At 43.7% G+C, this 15,307-nt stretch overlaps 1 long non-coding RNA gene across 1 annotated transcript; it reads left to right on the forward strand.

Moving 5' to 3' along the window:
- The first annotated feature begins 2,529 nt into the window (after positions 1 to 2,529).
- Positions 2,530 to 15,024, forward strand: LOC139746203 (uncharacterized). The gene is made up of 3 exons (XR_011712105.1): positions 2,530 to 2,609; positions 7,289 to 7,406; positions 14,938 to 15,024. It is a non-coding gene; the product is annotated as an uncharacterized lncRNA (long non-coding RNA).
- The last annotated feature ends 283 nt before the right edge of the window (positions 15,025 to 15,307 follow it).

The raw sequence follows: 15,307 nt of genomic DNA on the forward strand, positions 1-15,307 counted from the left end.
AAGCCAGCGGGAGGAGGTGTGATGTAAGATTAGATCTACGGTCACCTCTTAAACCTTGCTGGGGGAGGGGGATGGACCTCGAGAACAGCGCCCTCTCCTGGCCGCCCCCTACAACGGGCCTAAGATCGTCGTGAGCCGCCTTCTATCGCTATCTTCATAGATTCCCAATTAGTTCAATTGGGCCGTGCAGGAAGTGCTAACTACTTTTCTAATTCAAGACTGTGCTTCTCTTTTGGAGTTACGTTAACTACACAAAAGGGGTGGATGTCGGTAAGCGACCTACGACTACATGTAGATAGTGAAGGAAGTGTTTAATTGAAGTAAGGTCGTATGGATAGAACAAGAGGAAGATTAAGATCAGACTGCTGATAGCATAGGCGGAAGTCAGTAGGAGATGGCAGAAAGACGATGGTTCGACTATTTAATATAAACAAACCTTACCGAACCTGAAGCACAGTGACCTCCCAGCACCGCTCAACCTTCCAGAACGGCCTGTCGGTCGGGAGCAATGGGCAACCCTGCCAAGGCGTCCACCGCCCGCCCGACAACCCGCCCCTCAGGAACTGGTACCTGCCCGGGAGCCACGGGAGAGTTGACTAATCCCGCACACCCTATGCCACAAAGGGGAGAGACCTTCGACCTGCCCGACGGCCGACACCAGATGTTCGAGGCAGGCCCGACTATGTTACCCTGTGCTCTTGGACCACATTCGGTAGAGGGAATGCGTCCAGGTTAGGGCTTTGACACTGCACACCTCTAGGTCCCGGTGTGTCAGCCCTAGCCCAATGAGAGCACTCGCACTCTCTTGACACCATGCACCTCGCCAGTTGACAATGGCTGATGTTAGGTGCACGGTGTCTTTGCCGGTTAAATCCCGTACGCCCTGTAGGACTTCCGGGGTGCCGTAATAACTGCACTTATGCCTGTGTGCAGTTGAGAGTGCGAGGTGGACACCAGAGACCTGGCCATCTATTATCCAGGCCTCTGTACCTTTGGAAGCCACGATGTCCGGCTTCCGAAAGGACCCCGCAATAGGGATGCGAGGCTCACAGACCACTTGGTACCCCCTCTGTCTCAAACGTCCGGCCAAATAGGCACAGATGTTGTCGTGCCGTCTGACACGACCCCCATGGGTACGAGGGCACATCTGAGCGATGTGCCCCAGTGTCCCAGGTTTGTGACAGGTGTCACAGAGGCCGTTGATCTCGGGCCGGCCTCTGGACGCCCTGGCTGGGGTCGGCAGCGCGCCTATCCTGACTTGGATGGCCTTCACATAATCAGAACCGGACATGAAACGGTTCCCGCTGGTAACCCACCTGCTGACCTGAGGCACGGCAGCAGATGGAGCGAGAGCCGCCCCGTCGACAGTACTGGTTAGGTTGGACCTCCATGCGTTCAGGCGTTCGAACTTGTTGCCCGCCTGACGACCAGCAATGCGTGCGGGTCCGGCCCAGCGCTGCAGTTTGCTCATAACTGCAGGCTCCCGAACTGCCGCATGAATCACCGGGTCGGTCGAGGTGAGCAGCTTTTCGAACCGCGCCTGTTTATTCAGACGGACGGTCGAGACAAAGTCTGGTATACCCAAGCCCCCATCTCCTGTAGCCGAGTGAAAGTATGCGCAAGGCACGTCATGGCTTAGACGGAGCCAGCGGCGTACAGCCACTCGCACCTGCCTGTCCATACGTGCTAATTGCGTCTTATAGACTTCACCAAGCACCAGTCGATGATTGAGCTTGGGCACCAAGTGTCCCACAAGCAACGCAACTCTTTGCTGAGGTTTTAGAGGGGCTCTGGTGATGTTTAGGAGCCCCTCTTCTAGCAGGGCGCCGTAGGACTTCCGCCGCCCCTTAGACCCAACCAAGATGCCGAGGTACTTGTACTCGTCCTCAGGACTCATGGAACCGACAGCGCTGCCCAAGACTTGGAATGTCCTCTGTTGATTGACATACCAAGTCTTGCGTTTGCCGTCGACTTCCATGCTGAGGGTACGGCACTTTCCCGGGTTGACTTGAAGTCCACCCCCCGCGAGGGTCTCAGCCATTACATCAATTGCCTTCTGGAGGCCAGTGGGCGTCTGTGCTACCAGAACCAGATCATCAGCAAATGCAAGTGCTGATACCCGTTGGTCACCCAATTTCACTCCCACGCCTGTCTCTTTTACTCTTGTGATTCCCTCGTCAATCACAAGGTTAAAAAGGATAGGCGATAAGGGATCACCTTGTTTGACCCCACGAGTCATATTCACCTTTCCTGCATCATCATCGCTTCCTTCAATATGGGTGAAGGCCCGGTCGTACGACGACATTATATATGCCCTGACAGCGGCAGGAATGCCTTTCCGCGACATGGCCCGCTCGATAGTGTTATGATAAACACTATCGAATGCTTTTGCCATGTCGAGGAATGCCAGGTGCACACCGTGGGCGTGTGCCCGCGCACGACCGGCGATCGCATCTAAGATCGTGAGGTTCTCAAGACATCCGTCCATGGGGACGAATGCCTTTTGAGCCTCATCGATCTTGATGAGGCGTGCATTCAGACTCCCTCTCCTGCAGAAGGCTAGACATTTTCTTGACGTGACAGACCGACCGAAGGTTCTCATCATTAGGGTAAGCTGAGCAATTTTGTACTGAAAAACAGAGAGAGAGAGAGAGAGAGAGAGAGAGAGAGAGAGAGAGTATGCATTTCACGAATCTATAAATTTCTTAAAAGTTTGATAACTAAATGGAGAAATGTATTCTGTCAGTGAAAGAAGGAAAATCTATCAGGATGATAATGTTCACTGTAATGCTCAGTATAACTGACTCACGTGATGTATCATTAGGGTCGTATGAATGGTAGGATCTTTAAATCAAGAAATTAGATTGTCTGCAGAGACGGTACATACATTGTCCACAAATGTATAATGTTGACAAAAGAAAAGAAACATTTGACGAAGCACTACTTGTTAAGATGACACACAACTAACACTGTCCCTATTCACAGTGTTACTTTTGTGAAAGATAGATGTTAACTTTCCCATAAGGTCCAAAGGAGTTTCATTAAACGAAGATCAGTCACTTTATCTCGGTAACAAGAATACAGGTCCTGTCCTCGTTGTGTACCTTGTCATAAAATGATGTGTTGATGTGAAGGAACCATAATTTGTATATCGGATGAGCAGCTCTCAGGAAGCCGACCATGTCTACCTGGCGGAACCATAGGTCAATGAAGTGTAGTGATGGGTATGTGTTTGTATGGGAGTAGTTAAGGGAAATAGAGCAGTAAGTGTTCAGTGTCTTCGTGAACATGAAAGGTCTTGAGGTATGTCGAATCGGCATTTGTAACGTTGCAGGAGTGGGTGATATAAGTGTAGACGAAAAAGTGCAACTCTTACATGTCTTTGTGGTATGGTTTCAAATGTGGAATGGTTAAGACTTACATTTTTTTTCTTCTCTTTTTGGAGGGCGGATGTTTGATACATGTCAGGTTATTTGTGTGTGTGTGTGTGTGTTGTAAATGTTATATCGCATGTTGTGATTGTTAATAGGGAAGAGGGCAATGTGTGAGTATAGGGATCTCGAACTGTTGTAAAGAATAAAGAGATAACCATACTGAAGTGATATTGTGTTGGGAGGATCTTTGTTTCCTTGTGTGTTGAGTGATTTTGGCTATTAAGGCAGCCGGTGATTGTTCTGTGTGCTCTGTTTTGTGTGATTTAGAGCTCTATTATATTTGGTTTTGACAAGAATTGTCAGACGGGTGAAGTGGATTAAGTGTTTGCAGAGCATGCATAAAGATTCTCTTTTTCGTCCAAATCTGGTGCCATTTAGTGTTCTGAAGAGACAAGGAGGAGGGGACGACCAAATTACAGATGGAAGGATGGAGTAAAAAAAAAAAAGAAAAAGAAAAGGTTTCGACTGATCGGGTTTTCAGCTGCAGGAGGGTGTCAGGTGTGCACGGGATTGAATGAATTGGAGCAGTGTGGTGTATAGAGATCTTGGTGTCAGAGGACTCACAAGGGCATGTGAAGCGTCCGGGGGAAACCATGGAAAGGTCTGTGGGATCTAGTTGTGGATGGAGAGCTGTGGTTTCGATGCATCATACATGACAGCTAGAGAATGGATATGAGCGAATGAGGCAATTTCTTCGTCTATTTCCGGCCCTACCTCGCTAATGCGGGAAACGACGGAACAAGTATGAAAGAAAGAAAACACTCCCCCCCCCCCTTCCCACACACAATATATATCACCTTTCCGTGATCTTTCCTTAGCTATTTCGTATACATTCGTTCAGTTCAAATGAGAGCACGTCGCCCACATGTACTCTATCCTGTCCATATCTTACGCACTTTAGCACGTTCAGGGCCAGAGGACTCGGAATCTTATTATCTCCAAAATTCAATATCCAGTTCAGTCTTCCCCTTCTCCTTGTCCCAATTCGACGCATATATCCTCTTTGTCAAACACCCTTCACTTTGCCTCTCTATACGTCCAAGCCAATTCAAGACTTCATTCAGCCTTCTCAATGATAATCTTATTACCATACCTCTCTCTTACCTCATCCTTTCCTCCTCGATCAACCCTGATCACGTATTGTTTGTCCACAAGTATTTCATTTCCAACACATATTCTCCCTTCCATACATCCTCTTAGATATTCCATGCCTCGCATCAGTACAACATCGTTGAAACTGCAATACCTTCAAACATGCCCATTCACCCTCCCAAGTAGTGACACCCTTCTCAATGCTTCCAGATCCTTCACCCACTCACCCTTACTTTGACTCAGCTCAGCATCCATGGTCCCATTCGCTGACATGTCCGCTTTCTGGTATGTAACACTTCCTATAAGTTTCATCCATTCAACTCACATCCCCAATTAACCTGTCTCTTTGTGTTTTTAAGCCCACTAACCTTGCTCTTATTCACATTTCGTGCCTTTCTCCTTTAACACTCTTCCAAATATAGACACCAGCTTCTGCAGTATCTCACTCGAATCTGCCATGTCATCAGCAAACATATGACCCGCCACCTTACAGGCCTCTCTACCCCCAACAGACTGCGTACCCGCCCTTTTTTCCAGGTCCCTTGCGTTTGCTCCTCCTCACCTCCCCACCTATAGACTAATTAGAAAGCCATTGTAGACCCACCTTCACCTGGAACCACTCATCCTCCCTCTACCTCCTCAGACACGCTCCATTCTCTTGTTAAAAATCCCCACTTCTAATCGGTTTCTTCACAATGTATATTCGCAGCACCTTCCATAAAGCCTCTTTATCAACCTAATCATGAATTTCACAGAAAAATCCTTCTGTTTCTCTAAGAAATTTTCACACACATTCTACGAACACCTGATCCACATTCCTTTACCATTCCTGAAACCACATCGTTCTTCCTCGGTCTGATGTTCTGTACCTGCCTTCATCCTTTTGGTCGCCACTGGAAAATTCTAACCAGTGAACAACACATTTACTCCATTTCTTAAGAAATTCAATAGAAATACCTTTCACTCCAGCCACCTTGCCATATTTCCTCTTACGTAAGGCTTTCACCAACTCTTCCCTTTTCAGCATAACATTCTCCTTGGCTCCCTCTCTTCTCATACCTCCCTGACCTAAATACCCCATATCTGCCACCATATCTTCAGACACATTTAACAATCCTGCAAAGTGCTCGCTATATCTCATCCTCATCTCATTTCTGCCCCTTCAACGATGTTCCCATTTGTTCTATTGTGTTTCTCACAGTTTGAACCTCCTTCTAAAACATTTTCTTATTCTTCAAGAAGTTTGCTGATATTCGCTTGCCCCAACTCTCATTTGCCCTCCTTTTCAGGCCCTGCATCTTTTTCTTAACTTCCTGCTACTTTTTTCTCTACGTTTCCCATTCATTCGTAAGTACCTTTCATGCCTCTCTCTTTTCTCTTTCACTGTCGTCTTCATCATCCTACCACTCGCTGCTCTTTCTCACCTGCCTAAGTCCCACATGCTACGCTCTTCTCTTGCATATAGCACTGTTTCCATAAATACCTTCCATTCCTCGCCTACTGCCCTTGCTTAATCTAATCTCGCCTTTTGTCATTCTTCACTCATGCTTTCCTGGCATCTCTTCACACAGGTCTCTTTTCCAAGCTCCAACCTCTTCTCACTCACATCATTTTCTCTCTTCGGAAAGCCTTTACAGTCTACAGATCTTTACCTTCGCCTGAACCAGATGATGATCAGACATTCCACCAGCTGCCCCTCTTTTAGCACACTCATATCCAAGAGTCTTTCTTTTGCATGCTTATCAACCCAGTAATGCCTGTTTATCATCCCAGTCACCTGTCCTTTTTCAACAAACAACTCCATATATTGTTCACTATTTCAGTTCACATCATTAAAAACTCCATATTCCCCAATTATTTCTCAACTGCCACATTGTCTTCTTTCGCATTCAAGTCACTGTTCACTAATATGCGATCTCTCTTCATCGAAACTGCTGAAACCTTCAGTCAGCTCCAACCGGAACACTCGCCTCGCTTCTTAATATTTCTTGTAATCCACTTATATTTTTACTTACATCAGCTCAAGTGCTGCCTTTTCTTAGCTTTCACCCTCACACCAACCTCTGACTTAACCCCGAAGACATTTCCAGACAGTCTTCCTCCCCTCCCCTTGATCTTTGTTTCAGTCAGATCCTGAACATCCGGGTTCCTTTCCTCATCCACCCCACCAGTCACTACCGCCAAGACCATTACACCAGAGTCTAGTGATAGGGGAAGTTAGAGGCTTTGAAAACTTTGCATTATAGAGAATCCCATTGTTTCATATAACGTTTCAGAGGAAATATAGGTTTAAAGAACGAAGGCCAGAGAAAAAGCTCAATTATTGTATCAGAGCATCAAAAATTGACAAAGCATTCTCGTATGATACGATATTTGATGAAAACTTATTAGAAAATGTGGTGCTGAGGGTTTGGTATTGTGGTAGAAGGGTATTGAATGATATAAGGAGTATGTAGGGGTACTGGAGTATTATTATGTGTCACCCATTGAATTAATCGACTACTTGATTCTTCAACTGTTTCAGGTAGGTGTGGCAAAGCTTGCGTAGGTCTTTTGAAAAAGATTACCAATTCAAACTCTGTAAAACTTATTTCTGTTAAGCTCGCATTAGTTAAGTGAAATGTTTATTTAAAACTTAAAAAAAAAAAACTTTCGACAGGAAAATGTCAGAGGTAATTACGCTCGCACTTTTGTTTCCTAAAATAATCAGAATAGATATATTTTTCGGAAGAAGAGTTGATTAAGTTTTATGTTTCTTTCAGTTGAGAAAAGCGGCAAATAACGGCTGAGTTTAGAAAATGTGCCGGTCATCACCCGCCGTGGGCCAGTGCTTGTGGCGCCAACTTGATTTTCCCAACGTTCCAGATCATATCATCAATGGTTTGTGTTGCAAATTGGTAGTTCAGTAAAATCATAGTTTTATTGGTGATTTTTCGTTGTGCTTATTTCAGAATATTGCTGCGATCGACCAAGTAATATATTCAATAAAAGAACAAAATTCCACTTAGTTTTAAAGTTACAGCATCAAGTTTCTGTCGTATCTAATATATGTCGTAGTTCATATAAAATACCCCACAGCTAATATATGATATTGCTAACGTCAGCTGCTCATCTACACCATCGCTGCGACACAGGAGCGTTGACATCTTAACCATATAATTTTAACTGTGCGGCGCCATCATTCTGGAAGTGTTTTGGCTGGATACGTGGGCTCTGTGGCTACAAGTTGATAAAGAGTATTTCTGTCATTGTCTGAAAATTTTGCTGATTACTGCACTAATGTATTATACTGTATATTCAGTTATGATTCTGGCAATACGAATATTGTGCAAAGTCTGTGACTGACAGTGTTGAAGGTAGTAATGAGCTGCTGTTGATATGGAGTAGGTTTTTAGAACGATCAAACTTGTTATCACTGTAAAAGAACGGGCATACGAAAATACTCCAGGATTAAAGCAATGTATTTAAGATAGATTTGATGGGAGAAATGCTAATCTTAGTGAGGTAAAGAGTTGACACTCAAAATCTCTGGAGAGATGATTTTGCAAGAGTCACCCATTTTATGTGAGGAAAGAGAACGGCAGTATCGATGCGTGGACTAATCTATATGATTTTTTGATTATAAAATGTAATTTTCTCAGTCAAATTCATTCATTAAACATGTAGGGAGCAGCAGTAAGAATTAATGCATTATATCAAATGATGAAGCTGTGCTCTTACACTGTAGAGATCAATGTGTAGCTGCAGAGTCGGGCTGGATTCACATGTATTGCAGATGGGTGTGGGCCGCGTCTCTCGTGAATGCAGTCTTTATAATGATGAGTAGACTTATCATGTGGACGTGGGCGTCAAGGCTCATGTGTCTGGGTTTATTAAAGATATAAAGAAAAGAGCGCCATGGAGATAACCCAGCCTAGCCTAGAATAAAAATTTACACTTTTATGGAACAAAGTTCCAACCGTTGTTTACAAAATATATATTAAGTAAACAACGGTTGGGACTCTTCCGCATACGTTGAAATGTAGGCTATGTTAGGCTTAACGTTAAAATGCAAGAAAGTCTTCATAGTTTTACACGATTATCATTTTGTTTACTAATGATAGACAATTCATCTGCTCGATTTGCCATCGCTGTCCTCATGACCAACAGTCTTATCCCAAACTTTAAGAGTTTTAATATTACTTTCCAACCGCTTGTAAGTTAGGTACACGCCAGGTATATGCGCTGCACGCTGGCTATATTAGACAAAATGTATGTGTTGATCAGTACAGGAGAGTGTGGGTGTTCATTTGGGGACCGAGTTCGAAAGGCAACACGCGTTATTGTTGTATATTGCTGCTTTAGAAGTTTTGGACTCCGGGGTCACTCTTGTTATTTAAGTATTTAAGGACGAACACAAAAAATTAATGACGGGTGGAATTGATTACCGAGATTATTGAGGCTTCGTTTCATTGATCTTTCAACCACAGAACGATCATCAGCTCATGGGTAGGTTGATCCTCGATTTGGCTGATTGGTTGGGTTTTACGGTTATCATCAGCCATGGTCATTAAGGTCAAGTTGTAATGACCACCTGATAAATCGTTAACACCTTTATATACTAGAGATAAGGCTAAAAACCACATACTTTCTCGTTATGTATATGCATCATAGTTTGGTCGGGTTGGGTAGGCTGGTGGTTTGGGCTTTAAGGATTAACAATTGCCGGGGGTCATTAGGACCGTCTAGGTCCAGCCACCAGCCGAGGAATCTTTTCAACCTTCGTCAGGTGTTAAGAGCACATACACTTTATGTATGTGATCCGTGTGTCAGCCATAGAAAGTTGATTGGGATGGGACTCCAGCGTTCCACATTATGAAGCATTAGTCTCGCATCAGTGGTGTTTTTTTTTATTAGTTACACTGCTCCCCTTCAGTAGTCAAACAGGTTTTACCCCCTAATGACAAAGATTCGTCCCTGCATTATTCATCAGTTGCCTTTAGTAAGACAGATTTTTAGTAAATACCCTTAGATAGTCTATGACTTGGTGGACCTGTTTCATATTTGCCACTCCTTATTCGTACGTACGTGGAGGGAGCGTTACGTACTTGCTGACCCGCTTCTTATCCCAGCATTCTTGTACTTATTCTTTTTTTTTTTTTTTTTGCTAGTCGCATACTTCTTTCTGAAAATTGCTACATGAAGTCACAGTTCTCTTGCTGAAGCAATGCTTGATTAATGTGGATTAGTTTTGCTCAGTTACCTAATGTGCACTGGGACAATGAACGCGGGGAAAATATGGCACTTGCATCAGTTTGATTATGTATTAACATGTAACCGTGTGGCTCAGCGCGCTCCGGGGCACGTCTGGTGGGGGTGAAGGGGGTTATCAGGAAATAGAAACACACACACACACACACACACACACACATATATATATATATATATATATATATATATATATATATATATATATATATATATATATATATATATATATATATATTTTACTATACTTTGTCGCTGTCTCCCGCGTTAGCGAGGTAGCACAAGGATACAGACGAGAGAATGGCCCAACCCACCCACATACACATGCATATACATACACGTCCATACACGCACTTATACTTACCTATACATTTCAACGTATACATATATATACACAGACATATACTTATATACACATGTACATAATTCATACTGTCTGCCCTTATTCATTTCCGTCGCCACCCTGCCACACATGAAAGGACAACCCCCTCCCCACGCAAAAAAACAACAAAGGCCACATTCGTTCACACTCAATCTCTAGCTGTCATGTATAATTCACCGAAACCATAGCTGCCTTTCCACATCCAGGCCCCACAAAACTTTCCATGGTTTACCCCAGACGCTCCACAAGGCCTGGTTCAATCCATTGACATCACGTCGACCCTGGTATACCACATCTTTCCAATTCACTCCATTCCTTGCACGCCTTTCATCCTTCTGCATGTTCAGGCCCCGATCACTCGAAATCTTTTTCACTCCATCTTTCCACCTCCAATTTGGTCTCCCACTTCTCGAGAAGTTCCCTCCACCTCTGGCACATATCCTCTTTGTCAATCTATCTTCACTCATTCTCTCCATGTGACCAAACCAATTCAAAACACCCTCTTCTGCTCTCTCAACCACACTCCTTTTATTACCACATACCTCTCTTACCCTTCCATTACTTACTCGATCAAACCACCTCACACCACATATTGTCCTCAAACATCTCATTTCCAGCAAATCCACCCTCCTCCTCACAACTCTATCTATAGCCCACGCCTCGCAACCATATAACATTGTTGGAACCACTATTCCTTCAAACATACCCATTTTTGCTTTCCAAGATAACGTTCTCGGCTTATACACATTTTTCAACACTCCCAGAACTTTCGCCCCCTCCCATACCCTATGATTAACTTCCGCTTCCATGGTTCCATCCACTGCCAGATCCACTCCCAGATATCTAAAACACTTCACTTCCTTCAGAGACCGCGTACTTAGATTCATCCATCCCTCCTAGTGACATTAAGCAATCTGTATGACACACTTGCAAAAAAGAAAAATTCTTAAAGGAAAACTAAATACTTTCTCTGGATTTCAGTTCGTTATTTTCACACTACCGCGGCGCTGCTAGCTCGTGTCTTTCCCGTAACTGACCGGGTGTTTGACTAGTTGCATTCATTCCCGTCCCCACGGAATTTCGTGTGAAAGACGCTATCTGGCTCTTTGCTGGAGATCTGCTCCTGACACATTTGCGATTCTATTGTTATGGAATAGGTGTTCAACGCGACAAAATGCCAACTAAAGAAAATGTTATCATATTTGTAGTGTTATGAACATTAATACACATTGTCATTTGGGTGTTTACGAATTCATCCTCGCTGCGGTTTACGTAAATACCGTCAGAAATGTAATATGATTATGTAGATAAAATGTTGAAGACTTTTGCTCTAATCCTTGAATGACTTTTAACTGGGAATGTCTCTTTTTAAGGGGTGTTGGACATGAGAATGTTCTCTTAAGATATCTTTAACTATAGGCACACAGGTATTGTATGAGATCGAAGTAGAATAACCCCGTTTTCTAACCTCGACTATTATTCACGGGTATACTTCATTGATTTTTTTTTTTTTTTTTTTTTTTTTTTATACTTTGTCGCTGTCTCCCGCGTTTGCGAGGTAGCGCAAGGAAACAGCCGAAAGAAATGGCCCAACCCCCCCCATACACATGTACATACACACGTCCACACACGCAAATATACATACCTACACAGCCTTCCATGGTTTACCCCAGACGCTTCACATGCCTTGATTCAATCCACTGACAGCACGTCAACCCCTGTATACCACATCGCTCCAATTCACTCTATTCCTTGCCCTCCTTTCACCCTCCTGCATGTTCAGGCCCCGATCACACAAAATCCTTTTCACTCCATCTTTCCACCTCCAATTTGGTCTCCCTCTTCTCCTCGTTCCCTCCACCTCCGACACATATATCCTCTTGGTCAATCTTTCCTCACTCATTCTCTCCATGTGCCCAAACCATTTCAAAACACCCTCTTCTGCTCTCTCAACCACGCTCTTTTTATTTCCACACATCTCTCTTACCCTTACGTTGCTTACTCGATCAAACCACCTCACACCACACATTGTCCTCAAACATCTCATTTCCAGCACATCCATCCTCCTGCGCACAACTCTATCCATAGCCCACGCCTCGCAACCATACAACATTGTTGGAACTACTATTCCTTCAAACATACCCATTTTTGCTTTCCGGGATAATGTTCTCGACTTCCACACATTTTTCAAGGCTCCCAAAATTTTCGCCCCCTCCCCCACCCTATGATCCACTTCCGCTTCCATGGTTCCATCCGCTGACAGATCCACTCCCAGATATCTAAAACACTTCACTTCCTCCAGCCTCTCACCATTCAAACTCACCTCCCAATTGACTTGACCCTCAACCCTACTGTACCTAATAACCTTGCTCTTATTGACATTTACTCTTAACTTTCTTCTTCCACACACTTTACCAAACTCCGTCACCAGCTTCTGCAGTTTCTCACATGAATCCGCCACCAGCGCTGTATCATCAGCGAACAACAACTGACTCACTTCCCAAGCTCTCTCATCCCCAACAGACTTCATACTTGCCCCTCTTTCCAAAACTCTTGCATTTACCTCCCTAACAACCCCATCCATAAACAAATTAAACAACCATGGAGACATCACACACCCCTGCCGCAAACCTACATTCACTGAGAACCAATCACTTTCCTCTCTTCCTACACGTACACATGCCTTACATCCTCGATAAAAACTTTTCACTGCTTCTAACAACTTGCCTCCCACACCATATATTCTTAATACCTTCCACAGAGCATCTCTATCAACTCTATCATATGCCTTCTCCAGATCCATAAATGCTACATACAAATCCATTTGCTTTTCTAAGTATTTCTCACATACATTCTTCAAAGCAAACACCTGATCCACACATCCTCTACCACTTCTGAAACCACACTGCTCTTCCCCAATCTGATGCTCTGTACATGCCTTCACCCTCTCAATCAATACCCTCCCATATAATTTACCAGGAATACTCAACAAACTTATACCTCTGTAATTTGAGCACTCACTCTTATCCCCTTTGCCTTTGTACAACGGCACTATGCAAGCATTCCGCCAATCCTCAGGCACCTCACCATGAGTCATACATACATTAAATAACCTTACCAACCAGTCAACAATACAGTCACCCCCTTTTTTAATAAATTCCACTGCAATACCATCCAAACCTGCTGCCTTGCCGGCTTTCATCTTCCGCAAAGCTTTTACTACCTCTTCTCTGTTTACCAAATCATTTTCCCTAACCCTCTCACTTTGCACACCACCTCGACCCAAACACCCTATATCTGCCACTCTGTCATCAGACACATTCAACAAACCTTCAAAATACTCATTCCATCTCCTTCTCACATCACCACTACTTGTTATCACCTCCCCATTTACGCCCTTTACTGAAGTTCCCATTTGCTCCCTTGATGCTTCATTGATGTGTAACCATATTATAATGTATGTAGTTTCAGGAATCCTTAAATGGAATAAAAGTATTTGACATATCGTTAAGTTGACCTAAATCCGCTCTTGTCATCGTAACACGCCTAAGTTATGTATACATTTTTTTTTCATCAGTGAAGGAAATTTTGTAAGTTAGTATTGCCACGTCATTAACTTCATGAATAATGGGAAAGGATGATTTACACTGTAGCACACCTTGCGTTGAAGCCTGATTTCCCCCCCCCCCCCCCCTCATTGGAGGGCCCCAGTCACGGACAAAACTCCACATCAAGGCCGGGCAGTCACAAAACAAGAGATGGTTATGAAAAGGAAAAAGAGGATACAAGGGAAAGTATTTTCGAGTTTTGGAGGAAGCGAAAAACCTGTCTTTTAAAATGCGGTAGCTCATAGTTAATGGTAAAGGCATGAGAGGGTAGAGAGTTCCAAGCTGTAGGGAAAGTAACAGTTATCAAAACGGCCCACCTGTGACGAACCATTTCGTTTCGCTGGTCATAACGACAATTGGTTTACCACTGCTTCATGGAGATTTATCACACTGACCACCGAGTTACGAACCTCGAGTACAACCTTAAGATATGATGACGTGGCCTTTGACCCTCAGGATCAGGTCAAAGGGCAGGCCATCAGTACCCAAGATTCCATACCGTCATGTTCAAATGGTTAGATTTCACACTGAGCATCTACACGCGGACTGTCATGCTCAGTGAGGTAGTACATTTTAGTTCTCAAGACACGTCCTAAGCTCCCCATCCCGTGGGGGGATGGTAGGAATATAACGTTCGTTCAAGTGTTCCTTTGGGGTCGATTTCCTCGTGAAGTGAAACTGGGGTCTTACTTGGGCCGGATCACGCGCTGTTTGCCATCACCTGGAGACTGTCAGGTGGTTGGAGGCTGCATGGCTGGTGCTCTCATTTTCTAAGACAGTTAGGCAGCCTCTATAGCCACCTGAGGTCACCCTCAATTCTCCAGGATAGCACAACAGGGCTGTCTCTAGCCACCTGAGGGTAGATATAATTTCTCTAGGATAGCCTAGCTGTGGCAGGTGCCGTACGTGAGCCAAGGAGCAAAGCACATACATGCCTCGGCCATCTCGGGTTTACGAAGTTACCGAAATTTATGCATGTTTTGTGAATTATTAATATCATGGTTGTTTTTATTAGTATTATTATTATTATTATTATCATTATTATTTATTATTATTATTATTGTTATTTATTATTATTATTATTTTTATTATTATTATTATTATTATTATTATTATTTATTACTATTATTTTGTTGCAGTTCCTCTAAACCTTACGACTGACTATTTTTCACAGGAGTCCGGTTGCCCGTAACGAAGTAGGAATTCCTCTGCTATTGATAGAAGACACGAGAAGCAACATCACTGAAGGCCAAGCGAAGTAAGTACTTGTATTCTCTGAGGTGTTGTAAACGGATGAGACATTGGTTCTCTGCTCTGGTCGGAAACATTCCTTCGTATTACCATTTTATACTGTTTTGTGGTTGATGGGAGAGAAAGAAGGAATTTCACAGGGAACGTAAAATACAAAACCAAGGAAGTCCTGCAGTCTAGTGATGCGTGGTGTAGGTTTACTGTAGTGTCTGGGCGTTTTATTGGAAATGTATTTTAGGTGCCATATTTGAACCTCCTGGACTTAGTGTGTACCGTAGTGATCCAGAAAGAAA

This window comes from Panulirus ornatus, chromosome 64, assembly GCF_036320965.1.
Source record: "Panulirus ornatus isolate Po-2019 chromosome 64, ASM3632096v1, whole genome shotgun sequence".
Lineage (NCBI taxonomy): Eukaryota > Metazoa > Arthropoda > Malacostraca > Decapoda > Palinuridae > Panulirus > Panulirus ornatus.